The sequence below is a fragment of the Saimiri boliviensis genome, chromosome 4 (assembly GCF_048565385.1).
Source record: "Saimiri boliviensis isolate mSaiBol1 chromosome 4, mSaiBol1.pri, whole genome shotgun sequence".
NCBI lineage: Eukaryota > Metazoa > Chordata > Mammalia > Primates > Cebidae > Saimiri > Saimiri boliviensis.
Window position 1 is genome coordinate 108,087,906 of NC_133452.1, and position 16,855 is coordinate 108,104,760.

Below are 16,855 nucleotides of genomic sequence, written 5' to 3' on the forward strand. Positions count from 1 at the left end.
AATAAGACACTTAAAAAAGCAGGAGTGGTTTAAAAGCAGATTTTTTAAAAAAGCAAATACACAATGTTAGAAAAAATATATAAAACTAGAAATTATTTGGCATTTAGATAGGTACATTTTATTGTGTGCTACAACTCATACACAGAAAGAACCAAAGACTCTTAAAGTAAAAGCAAATAATAATTTGTGGAGTATTTAATACCTATCGAGTAGTACAATAGGCACTAAATAGGTGTGATGAAATTAATCCTTATAGCAACTCTTTGAGGGAGGCATTCCACTTTTTTAGATTAGAATGCTGAGGCTTAGAAAGATTTGTCTAGAAAGTGCTTTTCTTTTGTTTTTTTTTTTTGTTTTTTTTTTTTTGTTTTTTTTGAGACCGAGTCTCACTCTGTCAACCAGGCTGAAGTGCAGTGGTACAAGCTCAGCTCACTACAACTTCCGCCTCCTGGTTCAAACAATTCTTCTGCCTCAGCCTCCTGAGTAGCTAGGATTACAGGCATGTGCCACCATGCCTGGCTAATTTTTGTATTTTTAGTAGAGACGGGATTTCACCATGTTGGTCAGGCTGGTTTCGAACTCCTGACCTCGTGATCCACCTGCATCGGCCTCCCAAAGTGCTAGGATTACAGGCGTGAGCCACCAAGCCCAGCTGTAAGTGCTTTACCTTGTAAGGTGCAGCATGGCATTTGCATCTGGGTCCCCCTCCAAAACTTGCATGTTTATTAAACAGTAAAGTGCATCAGCCTAAAGAGTTACCCTGTACAGAAGAGGCTTCACAGAAATCACTGTGGTGACAATGGTCCAGCTGAACTCTTGTTATTTTTTTCAAACAGTATTAGCCTGGAAGTACAGTCAAGGTATGAACTTACAGCATAGTCCAGCCCCACTGGCTGATTGGCTGAAACAGAATCTCCTTTTGAGCCCTCCCACCCTCAGGAGTGTGATCTGTTGTGACTCTCCCAAACTTAAAACAACCAAGGGGCCTTACGGCCTCCCAAGCAGTAGGAGGCTTCCAACCAATCAATCCAAGAATGCGTGAGTGCTGGTGTCAAGGGCATTGTTCACTGCAGGATGTTAACAGTGAGTCCTCCGGCTGACCCTGCTGAGTGCCAGTATCAGTCGCTTGTGCAAGCAACCTTTGCGCTGAGCACTGAACCCCCTCCAAGGGAGTAAACTTCCAGGTTCTGCTTCCGCTGGCAGCATAACCCCCTCCAAGGGAGTAAAATTCCAGGTCACCTTAAGCCAACTTCAAGACTCTTTCTATTTGCACTCCCCGGGTCTCACTAAATCAGAAAGTGGCTTTTGGCTCTCCTCTTCTCAGTGTCCCCAGGACAGACAGTGTATCTGGCTGCTATCTGTCCTGGGTTTCAGTCTCAGGCCTTTCTGAAACTACCGGTTTCCTCTCCTGGGGCCACCAGCCTCCATGACCCACAGTCTACGGCCATACCACCCTGAACGCGCCTGATCTCGTCAGATCTTGAAAGCAAAGCAGGGTCGGGCCTGGTTAGTACTTGGATGGCAGACCGCCTGGGAATACTGGGTGCCGTAGGCTTTCGGCTTTTCGCTCCATGACCCACAAAACATATACTTTCTTCTACCATCAAGCCTAACTCAGGTTTTGTCTCAGTTTGAATCAGAGGCTTTTCTACGCCATTTGCCAAGTACATACTTGTAATCTCCCCTAAATTCTTCCCAAAACTAGTTGGATAAGTAAATCAGTAATAGTAAATGATTGTCAATTATGTACAAAGCTCCGCTCTAAGTTCAGAGAAAGATGGTTAAAATAAGATAAAGGCTAAGACAAACACAGCGGTGGTTACAGTGTGAGGCTCAAGGCAAATGCTGTAAGAATGATACCAAGCAAAATGCTGTATGTGTTCCATAAAAACAAAAGCAAGAAAGAGAAGCTCTGGTTGTCAGGGATACAAATTTTAAGAAGGCCTTAGCAACTTAGATGGTATTCTAGTTAACAATAGTTTTCAATCCAAACATTACATGCCATGTGACAAGAACAAATAAAATGTATACCTTGCCCACCTAATCTCTTGCCATTCCTACACAGGTACTCTACACTCCAGCCAGGCTAACCCATGTGCTTGACCCACAATACTCACTACCACTCATCACCTCCAGCTCTTTGGTCTTTCTGCCTGGATCACCTCCTTTCAACCCACCATCTCCAAATGGCTAAATCTAAATTAGCCAGACTAGTTTCAGGGGTCACCTCCTTGGGATGTCCTCTATAGGTGTTCTCTAATCAGCCACATGTCTCCATATCACTAATGGCATGGGGTGGTGGTTATCAGTATGGCTTCTGGAGGCAGACTGTCTGACTGTGAATCCTGCCCCTATACCTACCAGCTGAATAACCTTCACCCAATAAGAGGACTGGATTCACAACCATAAATCACTTAGAAGAGTACCTGGTCATAGTAAACACCAAACAGATGTTAATTATAACTACTCTTACTTCTATTAGTGCCACCAGCAGGAGTTATCTATGTATCATTCTGGACTGTAATTGTGTACCTGTCTGTCTATTCCATGACTGGGAGCTTCCTGAGCTCAAGGATGGTATATTATACAACTTGGTATTCTCCACTCCTGATACATTTCCTAGCACATAGTAGTGGTCAATAAATGCTTACCTGAAGTGGGAGGGAGGTGGAGAAGTGAAATGAATATGAGCAATATAACAGAATAAAATCTGAGAACAGTTTCAGTGCTGGTGTGATCTAAGACCTGGCCTTATTTCTGGTGATCAAGGTTGAATGGAGGCATCAAAATAAAGGGAACACGAAGACTGATGTTAAAGGGACCATTCAAATTTTTTTTTTTTTTTTTTTTTTTGAGACAGAGTCTCCCTCTGTCACCAGGCACCAGTCTGGAGTGCAGTGGTGCGATCTCAGCTCACTGCAACCTCCGCCGCCCAGGTTCAAGCAATTCTCCTGCCTCAGCCTCCCGAGTATTTGGGACTATAGGCGCGCGCCACTGCACCTGGCTCATTTTTGTATTTTTTAGTAGAGGCAGAATTTCATCATGTTAGCCAGGATGGTTTCGATTTCCTACCCTCATGATCCGCCCACCTCGGCCTCCCAGAATGCTGGGATTACAGGCGTGAGCCACAGGGCCCAGCTCCAAATGGGTTTTTTAAAATCATTAACAATGCACCAGGAAATGCAGGAATGTCCTGGGAAGACAAGAAGTCCAGCAATGAGATCCTCGAATGATTTGGAAGTATGTATGAGGGTTGGAAGATGTTACAAAGTAGAGAAGATATGGCATTTACAAAGGGAGAGATGGCCACTCCCCTGCTTTCTACCTCCATTGTATCCACAGTGCTCCAGCTAGTAAATGGTTGAAAACATAAACGTGGTTGGTCAGCTGCCAATTTGAAATTCTTCCTTGGCTCCCATAGCTTGTGGAGTGTTTGCATGAGTCAGCATGTGTGTTTTCAGAACATAGAGAGCTTCATGTTTTGGCCCTTACTACCCTTCACTCCCCACACTCTTCACCCACCTCTACTACATTCTATTTCCTCCTTTTCTTGGATTTTGCTGTCGTCCCTCCTTTTTATGCTTTTCCCAGACTTCAGCTAGCCAGCTATTATCCTCTCTAAAATACTCAAGTGTCTCTTACTCCAGGAAGTCCTCCTGTGTTCCCCAATTTAACTTAAATATTCTCCCGGCAGCCTATGCTGACTCTGTGGCAGTGTTTCTCATATCATACATTATCAGACTGTGAGCTCAGCGCTGGAGTTAGGCCCAATTATCTTCATATCACCAACATCATTCCACTCAAACATTTGTTTGCTGAGGGGATGAATGAATGACTACAGAGGAAAAAGACTACCCTGACCTTACCAATTCTGATGCCATGAGTTAGAGAAAGAACAGTGTCATTAGTAATAGTAGAAATAAGAACTGTGGCCATAATCCTACTGATTGGTCAGTTTGGCTGGATCAACTCCTGTCTATTCTAAAGTGAAACATCTAATGGTTTATCAATGAATCCAATAGTTAAATGGCATCTGGAGAGTCAATTAACTGGGGACCTGAGTCCTGGTCCTTGTTTTGTCACTAATTTCTTTATAACTATTTGCTGTGTGGCTTTGGAGAAGTCACTTTATCTTGGTGTTTTCTCATATAAACACAGAGAAATTGAAATGTAATTTCTTTAGCAGTATTTTTTAAACTTCAAGTGATGACCCATTAGTGGGTCAATGAATTAATTTGATGAGTGAAAAACAAACACTAAAATATGAAGTAGAATAAATAATACAAAATAAAATATATAGTTGATATAATGTATGTACGTGGGGGGGTTCATATGTAAATTTTTTTTTTTACTGTGGACTATGGCCAAAAAAGACTGAAAGCACTTCTCTCTAGATTCCTCCAGCTCTAAAAGTCAAGATGTGTAGAGTATTTCCAAATTTTCTATACAACTTTGAGGATGGAAATGAGTAGACAATTTTTGTTTTTAAGGAAGAGTTATTTCAACAGCCAGTATCCAGATTCTACTGACAAGCCAGTTATCCTAAGCTTCTTCAATTCTTTTTTTTTTTTTTTTTTTTTTGAGACAGAGTTTCACTTTTGTTACCCAGGCTGGAGTGTAGTAGAGACGGGGTTTCACCATGTTGAGCAGGATGGTCTCGATCTCTTGACCTCGTGATCCACCTGCCTTGGCCTCCCAAAGTGCTGGGATTACAGGCTTGAGCCACCGTGCCTGGCCTGCTTCTTCAATTCTTAATAATCCAATAATAGGTACCATGTTTCTAGGGCAATACAGTATCTAGCTCAATATTTCATGGTGTATAAGGGGAAATGCTCTAGGACCTTCAGTGTCAACCTTTCCTTTGTTTTGGCTGCAGTTCCACATTGAACACAGCACATCTTCTATGTTTAAATCATGCTACAAATATGTTCCCAAATCACAATTATGTAATATTTTCCTTCCAGATGCATAAAATTTCACCATTACCAATCAAGTGTTGTGTCAATCATGACTCCTCCTGAAGATCCTCATTATTATATACAAATAATGTCACATTCAGGAGAGAGAGTTCTCATGTGAAATGCTGGAGCCTGGAATTTTATTTAGGTCCCACGTTTGACTCTCACAGGAAGCACAAGTTGAAGTCTTAGCTCTGATGGTCATGATCTGGTCATCTTTCAATATGTGTTTTTTGAGCAATATCTTGTTTAACTTCGTAAGTTTGTTTTTCCTTCTCTAATGCAAAGAAGAGTATTAAAATTTCTCTGAGGTTTCTTCAGTACACACCACACTCCTTCACTGAGATCCTGCTATGATAGGGCCTTTATAACTTTTTCTTTTTTTCACAATAACCCCATAGCTATTTTACTGCCTAGTTTTTGGATGCTGTGTGGTGGTTAAGTGACAAATCTCAGGTGACATGACTACAAACCAACTCAGGTCTCTGTGCCTTCAAAGCTCTGTCCTTCCCACTACACTTATGGTTTTCAAACATTGGTCCTCTCAGGCCTCCTTGGTGGCAGCTGCCTTGGCCTCTAGCCAGGCTTACCAGAGGTAACAGCCTCTCTGGTGATTTGAGGATCAGAGAATGAAATAAAGAGGGAAAAAAACACCTACGACCCCCAAAGGAATCTGACACACTTTAGTCAGAAGGAGGTGATGTGATGGCTTTCCTGAGTGACCACAGCAGCATCTGACAGTCACTGTGCACTTCCTAACAGGTAGGCACTATGCTAGGTCCTTTATGGGAACTCTTATTTAACCACAATAACACCATAAAGTACTATCCATGTTTTCAAGATGAGAAGTCTAAGGTTGGGAAATTTGCTGAGATTATGCAGTTAGGAAATGGCAGTTTCTTGAAGCCAGACAATGTGGCTCCATTGTCCTCACTCAGAATAATTGCACCACCTTATCCCTCAAGGCAATAGCAGTAAACCAGAAGCAGCATCAGGATCAAGAAAGTGTGAAGTCCAAATGAAGAGCAAGAAATGGGACAGAGAAAGAAGCCTGCAAACATGGACTCAGTTAAGGTGCTGTGCTATAATAGGGCCTTTATTTGTTTATTTTTATTATTATTATTTTGTTTAGAGATGGGGTTTCACCATGTTGGCCAGTCTGGTCTCAAACTCCTAACCTCAGGCGATTCATCCACCTTGGCCTCGCAAAGTGCTGGGATTACAGGTGTGAGCCACTGTGCCTGGCTGTGATAGGACTTTTATGAACTTTTTACTTTTTTCTCACAATAACCCCATGACAAGTATTTTTTAAAATAATAACCTTAGTAAGAGACTTAGAGGAGTCTAGACATGTCTTGTTTGTTTGTTTGTTTTTTGAGACAGAGTCTCGCTCTGTCACCCAGGCTGGAATGCAGTGGCACAATCTTGGCTCACTGCAGCCCCCACCTCCTGGGTTCAAGCAGTTCTTCTGCCTCAGCCTCTGTAGCAGCTGGGATTACAGGCATGTGCCATCAGGCCTGGCTAAATTTTTTTTTTTTTTTTTTTTTTGAGATGGGAGTTTCGCCCTTGTTACCCAGGCTGGAGTGCAATGGCGCGATCTCGGCTCACCGCAACCTCCACCTCCTGGGTTCAGGCAATTCTCCTGTCTCAGCTTCCTGAGTAGCTGGGATTACAGGCACGCGCCACCATGCCCAGCTAATGTTTTGTATTTTTAGTAGAGACGGGGTTTCCCCATGTTGACCAGGATGGTCTCCATCTCTTGACCTCGTGATCCACCCGCCTCGGCCTCCCAAAGTGCTGGGATTACAGGCTTGAGCCACCGCGCCCGGCCTAAATTTTGTATTTTTTTTTTTTTTTTTTTGAGACGGAGTTTCGCTCTTGTTACCCAGGCTGGAGTGCAATGGCGCGATCTCGGCTCACTGCAACCTCCGCCTCCTGGGTTCAGGCAATTCTCCTGCCTCAGCCTCCTGAGTAGCTGGGATTATAGGCACGCACCACCATGCCCAGCTAATTTTTTGTATTTTTAGTAGAGACGGGGTTTCACCATGTTGACCAGGTTGGTCTCGATCTCTCGACCTCGTGATCCACCCGCCTCGGCCTCCCAAAGTGCTGGGATTACAGGCTTGAGCCACCGCGCCCGGCCAATTTTGTATTTTAATAGAGGTGGAGTTTCGCCATGTTGGCCCAACCTCAAGTGATCCACCCACCTTGGCCTCCTAAAGTGCTGAGATTACAGGCGTGAGCCACTGTGCCCAGCTGGAGTCTAGATATGTTATGCGGCATTTATTATGAAGCAAAATCAGAAACAAATTTTACATTTTTAATTTCTGATTAAAAGAGATGAGGTCATCAAGGAAAGGGGCAGGACTTAGAGTATGTCAGCCTAGTATCAGGGGCCTCCAAACCAGAATGATTTCATCTTGAAAAGCAGCTGGGTAAGGCTAGGCATGGTGGCTCATGCCTGTAATCCCAGCACTTTGGGAGGCTGAGGTGGGTGGATCACCTAAGGTCTAGAGTTCAAGACCAGCCTGGCCAACATGGTGAAACCCCACCTCTACTAAAAGTACAAAAATTAGTCGGGCATGGTGGCACATACCTGTAATCTCAGTTACTTGAAAGGCAGAGGCAGGAGAATATCTTGAACCTGGGAGGCAGAAGTTGCAGAGAGCTAAGATCAAGCCATTGCACTCCAGCCTGGGTGACAGAGCAAGATTCAGTCTCAACAAAAAGAAAAAGAAAAGAGGCTGGGTAAATGAGGCTGAGACCTACTGGGCCACATTCCCAGGAGGTTAGGCATTCTTAGTCACAGGATGTTTACACTTAATGGAACAGACGAATAATGTTTACCAAGCAGACCCAAGACTTAACAGACCTAGGAAATAACAGACTTGAGAAGTGTCCTGATGTCCCAATATGTTAAGAACAAAGGCATTCTTTGTTTAAAGAAACGTTTCCTTTAGGTGTGCTGCCTTATTTCTGGACTCTGTATTTTGTTCCACTGGTCTAATGTCTGTTTTTGTACCAGTGCCATGCTGTTATGGTTGCCATAGCCCTGTAGTCTAGTTTGAGGTTGGGTAGTATGATGCCCCAGCTGTGTTCTGTTTAGGATTGTCTTGGCTCTTTTTTAGTTCCAAAAGAATTTTAAAATAGTTTTTTTCTAGTTCTATGAAGAATGTCATTTGTAGCTTAATAGCAATAGCATTGAATCTATAAATTGTTTTGGGCAGTGACATGGTTTGGCTGTGTCCCACCCAAACTCAACTCGAATTGTATCTCCCAGGATTCCCACGTGTTGTGGGAGGGACCCAGGAGGAGGTAATTGAATCACAGGGGCCTGTCTTTCCTGTGCTATTCTCATGATAGTAAGTCTCACAAAATCTGACAGGTTTACCAGGGGTTTCCACTTTTGCTTCTTCCTCATTTTTCTCTTGCTGCTGCCATGTAAGAAGTGCCTTTCACCTCCCGCCATGATTCTAAGGCCTCCCCAGCCCTGTGGAAATGTAAGGACAATTCCTCTTTTTGTTCCCAGTTTCAAGTATGTCTTTATCAGCAGCATGAAAACGATCTAATACAGGCAGTATGGCCATTTTAATAACAGTGAATCTTCCTATCCATGAGCATGGAATATTTTTCAATTTGTTTGCATCATCTCTGGCTTCTTTGAGCAGTGTTTTGTAGCATTCCTTATAAAGATCTTTTACCTCCTCAATTAGCTGTATTCCTAGGTATTTTATTATTTGTGTGACAGTTGTGAATGGAATTGCATTTGTGAATGAGCTTGACTGTTGTTAGTGCATAGGAATGCTAGTAATTTTTGTTTGTAGATTTTGTATCAAAAGACTTTTCTGTGTCTATTGAGATAATCATGTGGTTTTTGTTTTTGGTTCTGTTTACGTGGTGAATCACATTTATTGATTTGAGTATGCTGAACCAACATGATCATGATGGATAAGCATTTTGATGTGGTGCTGGATTCAGTTTGCAAATATTTTGTTGAAGATTTTTGCATCGATAGTCATCAAGAATACTGGCCTAAAGTTTTCTTTTTTGTTGTTGTGTCTGTCAGGTTTAGTATCAGGATGATGCTGGTCTTATAGAATGGTTAGGGAGGAGTCCCTTCTTAATTTTTTGGAATAGTGCAGTAGGAAGGGTACCAGCTCTTCTTTATACATCTGGTAGAATTCAAGTGTAAATCTGTCTGGTTCTGAGCTCTTTTTGGTTTTTACCACTGATTCAATTTCAGGGCTCATTTTTGGTCTGTTCAGAGATAACTGGCTAGCCATATACAGATAATTGAAACTAGACCCTGTTGGCTGGGTACAGTGGCTCACGCCTATAATCCCAGCACTTTGGGAGGCTGAGGCGGACAAATCACCTAAAATTGGGAGTTCGAGACCCACTTGGCCAATATGGCAAAACCCCATCTTTACTAAAAATACATAGAAAAAATATGTTAGCCAGGAATGGTGGCATGCACCTGTAATCCAAGCTACCCAGGAGGCTGAGGCAGGAAAATCGCTGGAACCTGGGAGGTAGATGCTGCAGTGAGCTGAGATTGCACCATTGCACTCCAGCCTGGGTGACAGAGTAAGACTTCATCTCAAAATAAAAAAACCAAACATACACACACAAAACAAACAAACAAAACTAGACCCCCTCTTTATACCACATACAAAAAAATCAACTCAAGATGGATTAAAGTCTTAAATATAAAACCCAAAACTATGAAAACTCTGGAAGACAACCTAGTTATGACAAAGACACCAAAAGCAATTGCAACAAAAGCAAAAATTGGCAAATGAGAACTAATTAAACTCAAGAGCTTCTGTACAGCAAAATAAACTATCAACAGAGTAAACAGACAACCTATAGAGTAAGAGAAAATTTTTGCAAACTGTTCATGTCACAAAGGTCTAATATGCAGCATCTATAAGGAACTTAAACAAATTTACAAGAGAAAAACAAACAACCCCATTAAAAAGTGGGCAAAGGACATGAATAGACACTTTTCAAAAGAAGAAAAGGTCTAATATCCAGCATCTATAAAGAACTTACATTTAGGCCGGGCGTGGTGGCTAAAGCCTGTAATCCCAGCACTTTGGGAGGCCAAGGCGGGTGGATCACAAGGTCAAGAGATCGAGACCAGCCTGGTCAATATGGTGAAACCCCGTCTCTACTAAAAATAGAAAAAATTAGCTGGGCATGGTGGCGCATGCCTGTAATCCCAGCTACTCAGGAGGCTGAGGCAGGAGAATTGCCTGAACCCAGGAGGCGGAGGTTGCAGTGAGCCGAGATCGCGCCATTGCACTCCAGGCTGGGTAACAAGAGTAAAACTCCATCTCACAAAAAAAAAAAAGAAAGAAAGAAAAAAAAAGAACTTACATTTAAAGAGAAAAACAGACAATCCCATTAAAAAGTCAGCAAAAGACATGAACAGACACTTCTAAGGAAGACATACAAGTGGTCAAAAACATATGAAAAAAAGCTCAACATCAGTAATCATTAAAGAAATGCAAATCAAGGCCGGTGTAGTGGCTCACACCTGTAATCCCAGGACTTTGGGAGGCTGAGGGGGGCATATCACGAGGTCAGGAGATCGAGACCATCCTGGCCAACATGGTGAAACCCCGTCTCTAGTAAAAATATAAAAAATTAGCTGGGCATGTTGGCACGTGCCTGTAGTCCCAGCTACTCAGGAGGCTGAGGCAGGGAAATTGCTTGAACCCAGGAGGTGGAGGTTGCGGTGGGCCAAGATTGCGCCACTGCACTTCAGTCTAGCGACAGAGCAAGACTCTATCTCAAAAAAAAAAAAAAAAAAATCAAAACCACAATGAGATGGCATCTCATACCAGTCAAAATGGCTATTATTAAATACTAAAATGTTGAAAAATAACAGATTCTGGCAAGGTTGCAGAGAAAAACAGTTGCTTATACAGTGTTGGTGGGAGTATAAATTAGTTCAACCATAATGGAAAGCAGTATGGTGATTCTTCAAAGAGCTAAAAAGAGAACTACTATTTAACCCAGCAACTCCAACATTGGGTATAGCCCTAAAGGAATAGAAATTGTTCTATTATAAAGACACATGCACCCATGTATTCACTCCAGCACTATACATGATAGCAAAGACATAGAATCAACATAAGTATCCATTAATGGCAGACTGGTACATATACACCATGGTACATATACACCATGAAATGTGGTATATATACACCATGAAATACTATGCAGCCACGAAAGAATGAGATCATGTTTTTTTGCAGGGAACACGGATGGAGCTGGAGGCCATTTAAGCAAACTAACATAGGAACAGACAACCAAATATTGCATGCTCTCACTTATAAGTGGATGCTAAATGATAATGCATGGACATATGGAGGGGCCTACTGGAGTGTGAAGGGTGGGAGGAAAGAGAGAGGATCAGGAAATATAACTAGTGGGTACCAGGCTTAATAACTAATGGATACTAGGCTGAATACCTGGGTGATGAAATAATCTGTACAACAAACACCCATGACACAAGTTTACCTATATAACAAACCTGCGCATGTATCCCTGAGCTTAAAAGTTTAACATTAAAAAAAAAAAAAGTAGGCCAGGCATGTTGGCTCATGTAATTCCAGCACTTTGAGAGGCCAAGGTGGATGGATCACCTGAAATCAGGAGTTTGAGACCAGCCTGGCCAATATGGCGAAATCCCATCTCTACTAAAAATACAAAAATTGGCTGGGTGTAGTGACAGGCACCTGTAATCCCAGCTACTTGAGAGGCTGAGGCAGGAGAATCACTTGAACTTGGGAGGCAGAGGTTGCAGTGAGCCGAGATCATGCCATTGCACTCTAGCCTGGGCAACAAGAGCAAGACTTCATCTCAAAAAAATAAAAATAAAGTTTCACTTTAAAGATAATATAAATTCTTGTAGAAGATTGTATTATACAAATATGAACAACTCTTTGTCACAAACCCTTGAGTATATCTCCCCTATGATTTTTTTGCTTTTTTATCTTATATATAAGCAAGCACTGTATCTAAGATGGACGCATTCCTCTTCCTGCTTTTAGGAATGCTCTGCTCTGTATATGGAGTGGCTATTCTCTCATTCCTTTACTTGCTTAATAAACTTGCTTTTACTCTATCCTGTTGGTTTGTGTGAGATCCAAGAATCCTCTCTTGGGGTCTGGATCAAGACCCCATTCCAGTAACACTGGGAAGAGTCCAAAATTTGATGGAGCTTTTGCCATGCAACAGGTAACTGGATACCTGCATCATGGTGCTCTCTCACTTTAGCTCTCTAGGTCTCCTTACCTACAAAATGGGCATAAAAATACCTAATTAATAGAGTTCCTGAAAGTATCAAATCACATTAAATATTTGAAACTATCTTGTAACCCATAAAACACTTGAAAGATGTTTGGGGCCATTATCATCAATATGCAATTTCATCATCACATTACCACCATCATCATCATTTTGCCAAACACCCAGTTTCATCCAGCATTGCCTAAGCCTGGGTAAAAAAGCTAAGTCATAGGTGACACAACCATAAACAGCCAGAGGCTGAATATCAATACCTTATTTTGTGTGTAGCACTTTTCAATTTGATGAGTGCCTTTTCAATACTCAAGATTAAAAACTGAAAAATAGAGCTGTTAAACTGCCCAACCTCATGTATTTTAAAAGGCAGAACAAAAAGCAGAAAAATAGTTCTTCTGGTGCCAAGCGGTCTGGCTCCAGATGAATATGACGTTTTTCGTAATATATAAAAGAGAGAGAAGGTATAAATAGTACAAAGAATAGCATTTATGGGCCAGGTGTAGTATCTCATGCCTGTAATCCCAGGATTTTGGGAGGCCAGGTCTGGAGGATTACAAGGTCAAAAGATCAAGACCATCCTGGCCAACATGGTGAAACCCCATCTCTACTACAAATACAAAAAAATTAGCTGCGCATGGTGGTGCATGCCTGTAGTCTCAGCTACTTGGGAGGCTGAGGCAGGAGAATTGCTTCAACCCGGGAGGTGGAGGTTGTAGTGAACTGAGATCGTGCCACTGCACTCCAGTCTGGTAACAGAACAAGACCAGGTCTCAAAAAAAAAAAAAAAAAAAAAAAAAAAAGCATTTATTGTTATTTCTGGTCCACGAAAAATCATGGAATCCTGAAAACTTAAATCAGGGTGGTTTGAAAACATAACGCCATCTGTTTCTGCTGACATGACTCTCTGTTCACAAATTATTTATGCGAGACATATTATTTTCTTCCATAATCTATCAATTTAATCTTTACTTCAAGCCTCTGCAGTTCTGGAGGTGAGATGTCTGAGATCAAAGTCCTGGCAGATTTGGTGCAGGGGAAAGTTTGCTTCCTCAGTGGCAGAAGGCTGCCTTCTCACTGTGGGCACCCACGGCCTTTTCTCAGAGCTTGTGTGTGCATGGAGGTTTTCCTCTTTCTTCTTATAAGGGCACTGACCCAATTATAAAGGTCCCATCCTCATTACCTCATCTAAACCTAAGTACCTCCCAAAGGTTCTATCTCCCAATACTAGCAATTAGGGGTGAGGGGTTCAACGTATGAATTTGGGAGGACACATTTAGTCTATAATACTGTGCTAGTACCACATCAGGGCAGTCTAAAGATTCTGCATCTGCGAAGTCTGCCTCCCAAGCTGGGTTCCCAAGGCCCAAGTGTGTCCTCCTTAGGAGCACCCTGAAGCTAAAGTCTGAAGTCTAGTCCCTCCTCAGAGCAGGGCCCTAGTTCTGTACAGATGCCAGCAGGGTCCACAGTGTATTTTCCTCTCCTGGACAGTGCCCTGGGGAAATCCCTTTTGTAATCCAGAGGGAAGCTTGCTCTTTTTCTCGTGTCCCCCAGACCTCTGCCTCTTCCTCAAACTGGGTCTTCTTCCATGGGTTGTTTTTGGACAATCAAATCCAGGAGAATCTAAAAACTCTTCTGCTACCTATCATGCCCTGGATCTCTCCTGAGGCAATGAAACAGGAATGAGAAATGGGCAGGGGTAGAGAACAGAAAATGTTTTGGGAAAAAACATAAGCTAATGGTTCAGACTCTCACTCAGCCATAATATTATGCACAGAATAGCCTGCTCAATACACAGCATAGCGGGGTGTGGGGGCTTCTCCTCTCTCACTTCCCTATGGCAAGGGCTCTGGGACTGGGACTGCAAACTCAGGTCAAAGCAACCCCTGCTGCACACCACTTAAGGCCCAAACTTACCTTCCTTCAGGGAAAGTATAGAATGTCTTTAAAAGAATCAGGCCAAAAAATGTTGCTTTTCAGGCTGGGCGTGGTGGCTCACACCTGTAATTCTGGCACTTCAGGAGGCTGAGGCAGGCAGATCATCTGAGGTCAGGAGTTCAAGACCAGCCTGGTCAAGATAGTGAAACCCCAGGTCTACTAAAAAATACAAAAATTAACTGGGCGTGGTGGCAGGCTCCTGTAGTCCCAACTACTCGGGAGGGCAGGGAGAATTGCTTTGACTCAGGAGGTGGAGGTTGCAGCGAGCCAAATGGTGCCCCTGCACTTCAGCCTGGGCAACAGAGTGAGACTGTCTCAAAAAGAAAAAAAAAAAATGTTGCTTTTCTGAAGTCGAATTATCTGACAGGTGGGGGTTTCAAAGATAACACAAACACTGTTTCTAAGGTTTATACAAAAGCCTTATCTCTAGAGTAGGAATACCATCCAGTGTTGAGAAAGGGTATACTCTACTCATTTCCCTAAAATGTCCCCAGAAACTGTGGAGTATAATATAGTATATACTATAACCCGTAATATTCAAAAGTGAGTCTGTTCACTTAAATGTAGCTCTTTCTTCACTTCCCTATTTCAGACATTTCAGGCACAAAGGCCTGCTTCAGGCACTTGAACAGTTGGATTTTGATGCAGGTTTTGATGCTTGAATAAGAATAAAGAGATGCCGGGCCGGGCGCGGTGGCTCACGCCTGTAATCCCAGCACTTTGGGAGGCCGAGGCGAGTGGATCACGAGGTCAAGACATCGAGACCATCCTGGTCAGGTGAAACCCCGTCTCCACTAAAAAATTAGCTGGGCATGGTGGTGCGTGCCTGTAATCCCAGCTACTCAGGAGGCTGAGGCAGGAGAATTGCCTGAACCCAGGAGGCAGAGATTGTGGTGAGCCCAGACCGCGCCATGGCACTCCAGCCTGGGTAACAAGAGCAAAAAACTCCATGTCAAAAAAAAAAAAAAAAAAAAGAATAAAGAGATGCCCTTCAAAACTTTTCTCCTTTTGAGCTGCATAATCTTCATTTCTGATTCTAAAGAGGACAGCCTGGTAAAATCGTTTATCAGCTGTAGATCTAAAGAAAATATTGCTTGCCTTTGGGTCTAACCAGCCTGTAGAGGTGTCCCACACCCACCCTCAGGGAATGAAAGTCCCAGGAAGACAAACCAAGAGCCCCCAGGCAAAGCCTCTTTCCACAAGCTGCTGATGGCAGGATCAGCAGTCGAATGTCCCTGAGGGCTGCTCCCTGACCTTTCTGTGGCCAGGAAGGATACAGATGCATGTGAATGAGATTGGGCAGTGTCTACTGAATTCATCAAATCAATATTCTGTGCAAATTTCCCACTTAATGAGTAGACATAGTCTGCTTCTGTGAATTTTGTGCATAGCTGAAGCATTTTTGTGGCAAATACTAAACATAGAGCAAAGTGGGCTTCTCTGAAACCAAGTAAGTTTTTGAGCTGCCTCTTTCTGCTTTCAGCTGATGTGAGCTCAGGAAATGGGAATTGATTTTATCCTAGGCAGAACTTAATTAAAGAAAAAGATTGTTGCCAAAACACCCCAAGCTTCACTTCAAAGTCAAATCAAAATTATTATTGTTTTAGTCACTGGTTTGGATTGCATAGATGCTCCAGGTTTGTATTTTAGCAGCACTGTATCAGAAAGTAGGTAGCCTTAACTATTTTTTTCTTTATTGTTTTTTCTGCCTTAACTATTTTTATTTTTTTGAGAGGGAGTCTTGCTCTGTCACCCAGTCTGTAATACAGTGGCATGATCTCGGCTCACTACACTCCGCCTCCCAAGTTCAAGCGATTCTCCTGCCTCAGCCTCCCGAATAGCTGGGATTACAGGTGCCCACCACCACACCCAGCTAATTTTTGTATTTTTAGTAGAGACAGGGTTTCACCGTGTTGGACAGGCTGGTCTCGAACTCCTGACCTCCCAAAGTGTGAGTCACTGTGCCCAGCTGCCTTAACTATTCTCATCTTTGAAATCCATTAAAATTTTTGTTACTTGGCTGGGCGCGGTGGCTCAAGTCTGTAATCCCAGCACTTCGGGAGGCCGAGGCGGGTGGATCACGAGGTCAAGAGATCAAGACCATCCTGGTCAACATGGTGAAACCCCGTCTCTACTAAAAATACAAAAAATTAGCTGGGCATAGTTGCATGTGCCTGTAATCCCAGCTACTCAGAAGGTTGAGGCAGGAGAATTGCCTGAACCCAGGAGGCGGAGGTTGCGGTGAGCCGAGATCGCGCCATTGCACTCCAGCCTGGGTAACAAGAGCGAAACTCCATCTCAAAAAAAAAAAAAATTTTGTTACTCACTTATGGTCGTATCCGTGATAATAATCTGGAAGTTCCCAGGTAAAGGTGAGGTAGGGAAAATAAAACCATCATGGGGAATACTGGCAGAAATCACTGTAGGCTATAATTGGGAGAATAGAATTTAATAGCCGGGCGCGGTGGCTCATGCCTGTAATCCCAGCACTTTGGGAGGCCGAAGCGGGTGGATCACGAGGTCAAGAGATTGAGACCATCCTGGTCAACGTGGGGAAACCTCGTCTCTACTAAAAATACAAAAAATTAGCTGGGCATGGTGGCGCGTGCCTGTAATCCCAGCTACTCAGGAGGCTGAGGCAGGAG

At 42.9% G+C, this 16,855-nt stretch overlaps 1 protein-coding gene and 1 non-coding gene across 4 annotated transcripts in view; one reads left to right on the forward strand and one right to left on the reverse strand.

Moving 5' to 3' along the window:
* SH3BGRL2 (SH3 domain binding glutamate rich protein like 2) overlaps positions 1-16,855 on the reverse strand; it is a 165,881-nt gene that overhangs the window by 82,350 nt on the left and 66,676 nt on the right. The window lies entirely within an intron of this gene.
* On the forward strand, positions 1,437-1,555 carry LOC120363432 (5S ribosomal RNA). Its single transcript, XR_005578985.1, has one exon. It is a non-coding gene; the product is annotated as a 5S ribosomal RNA (ribosomal RNA).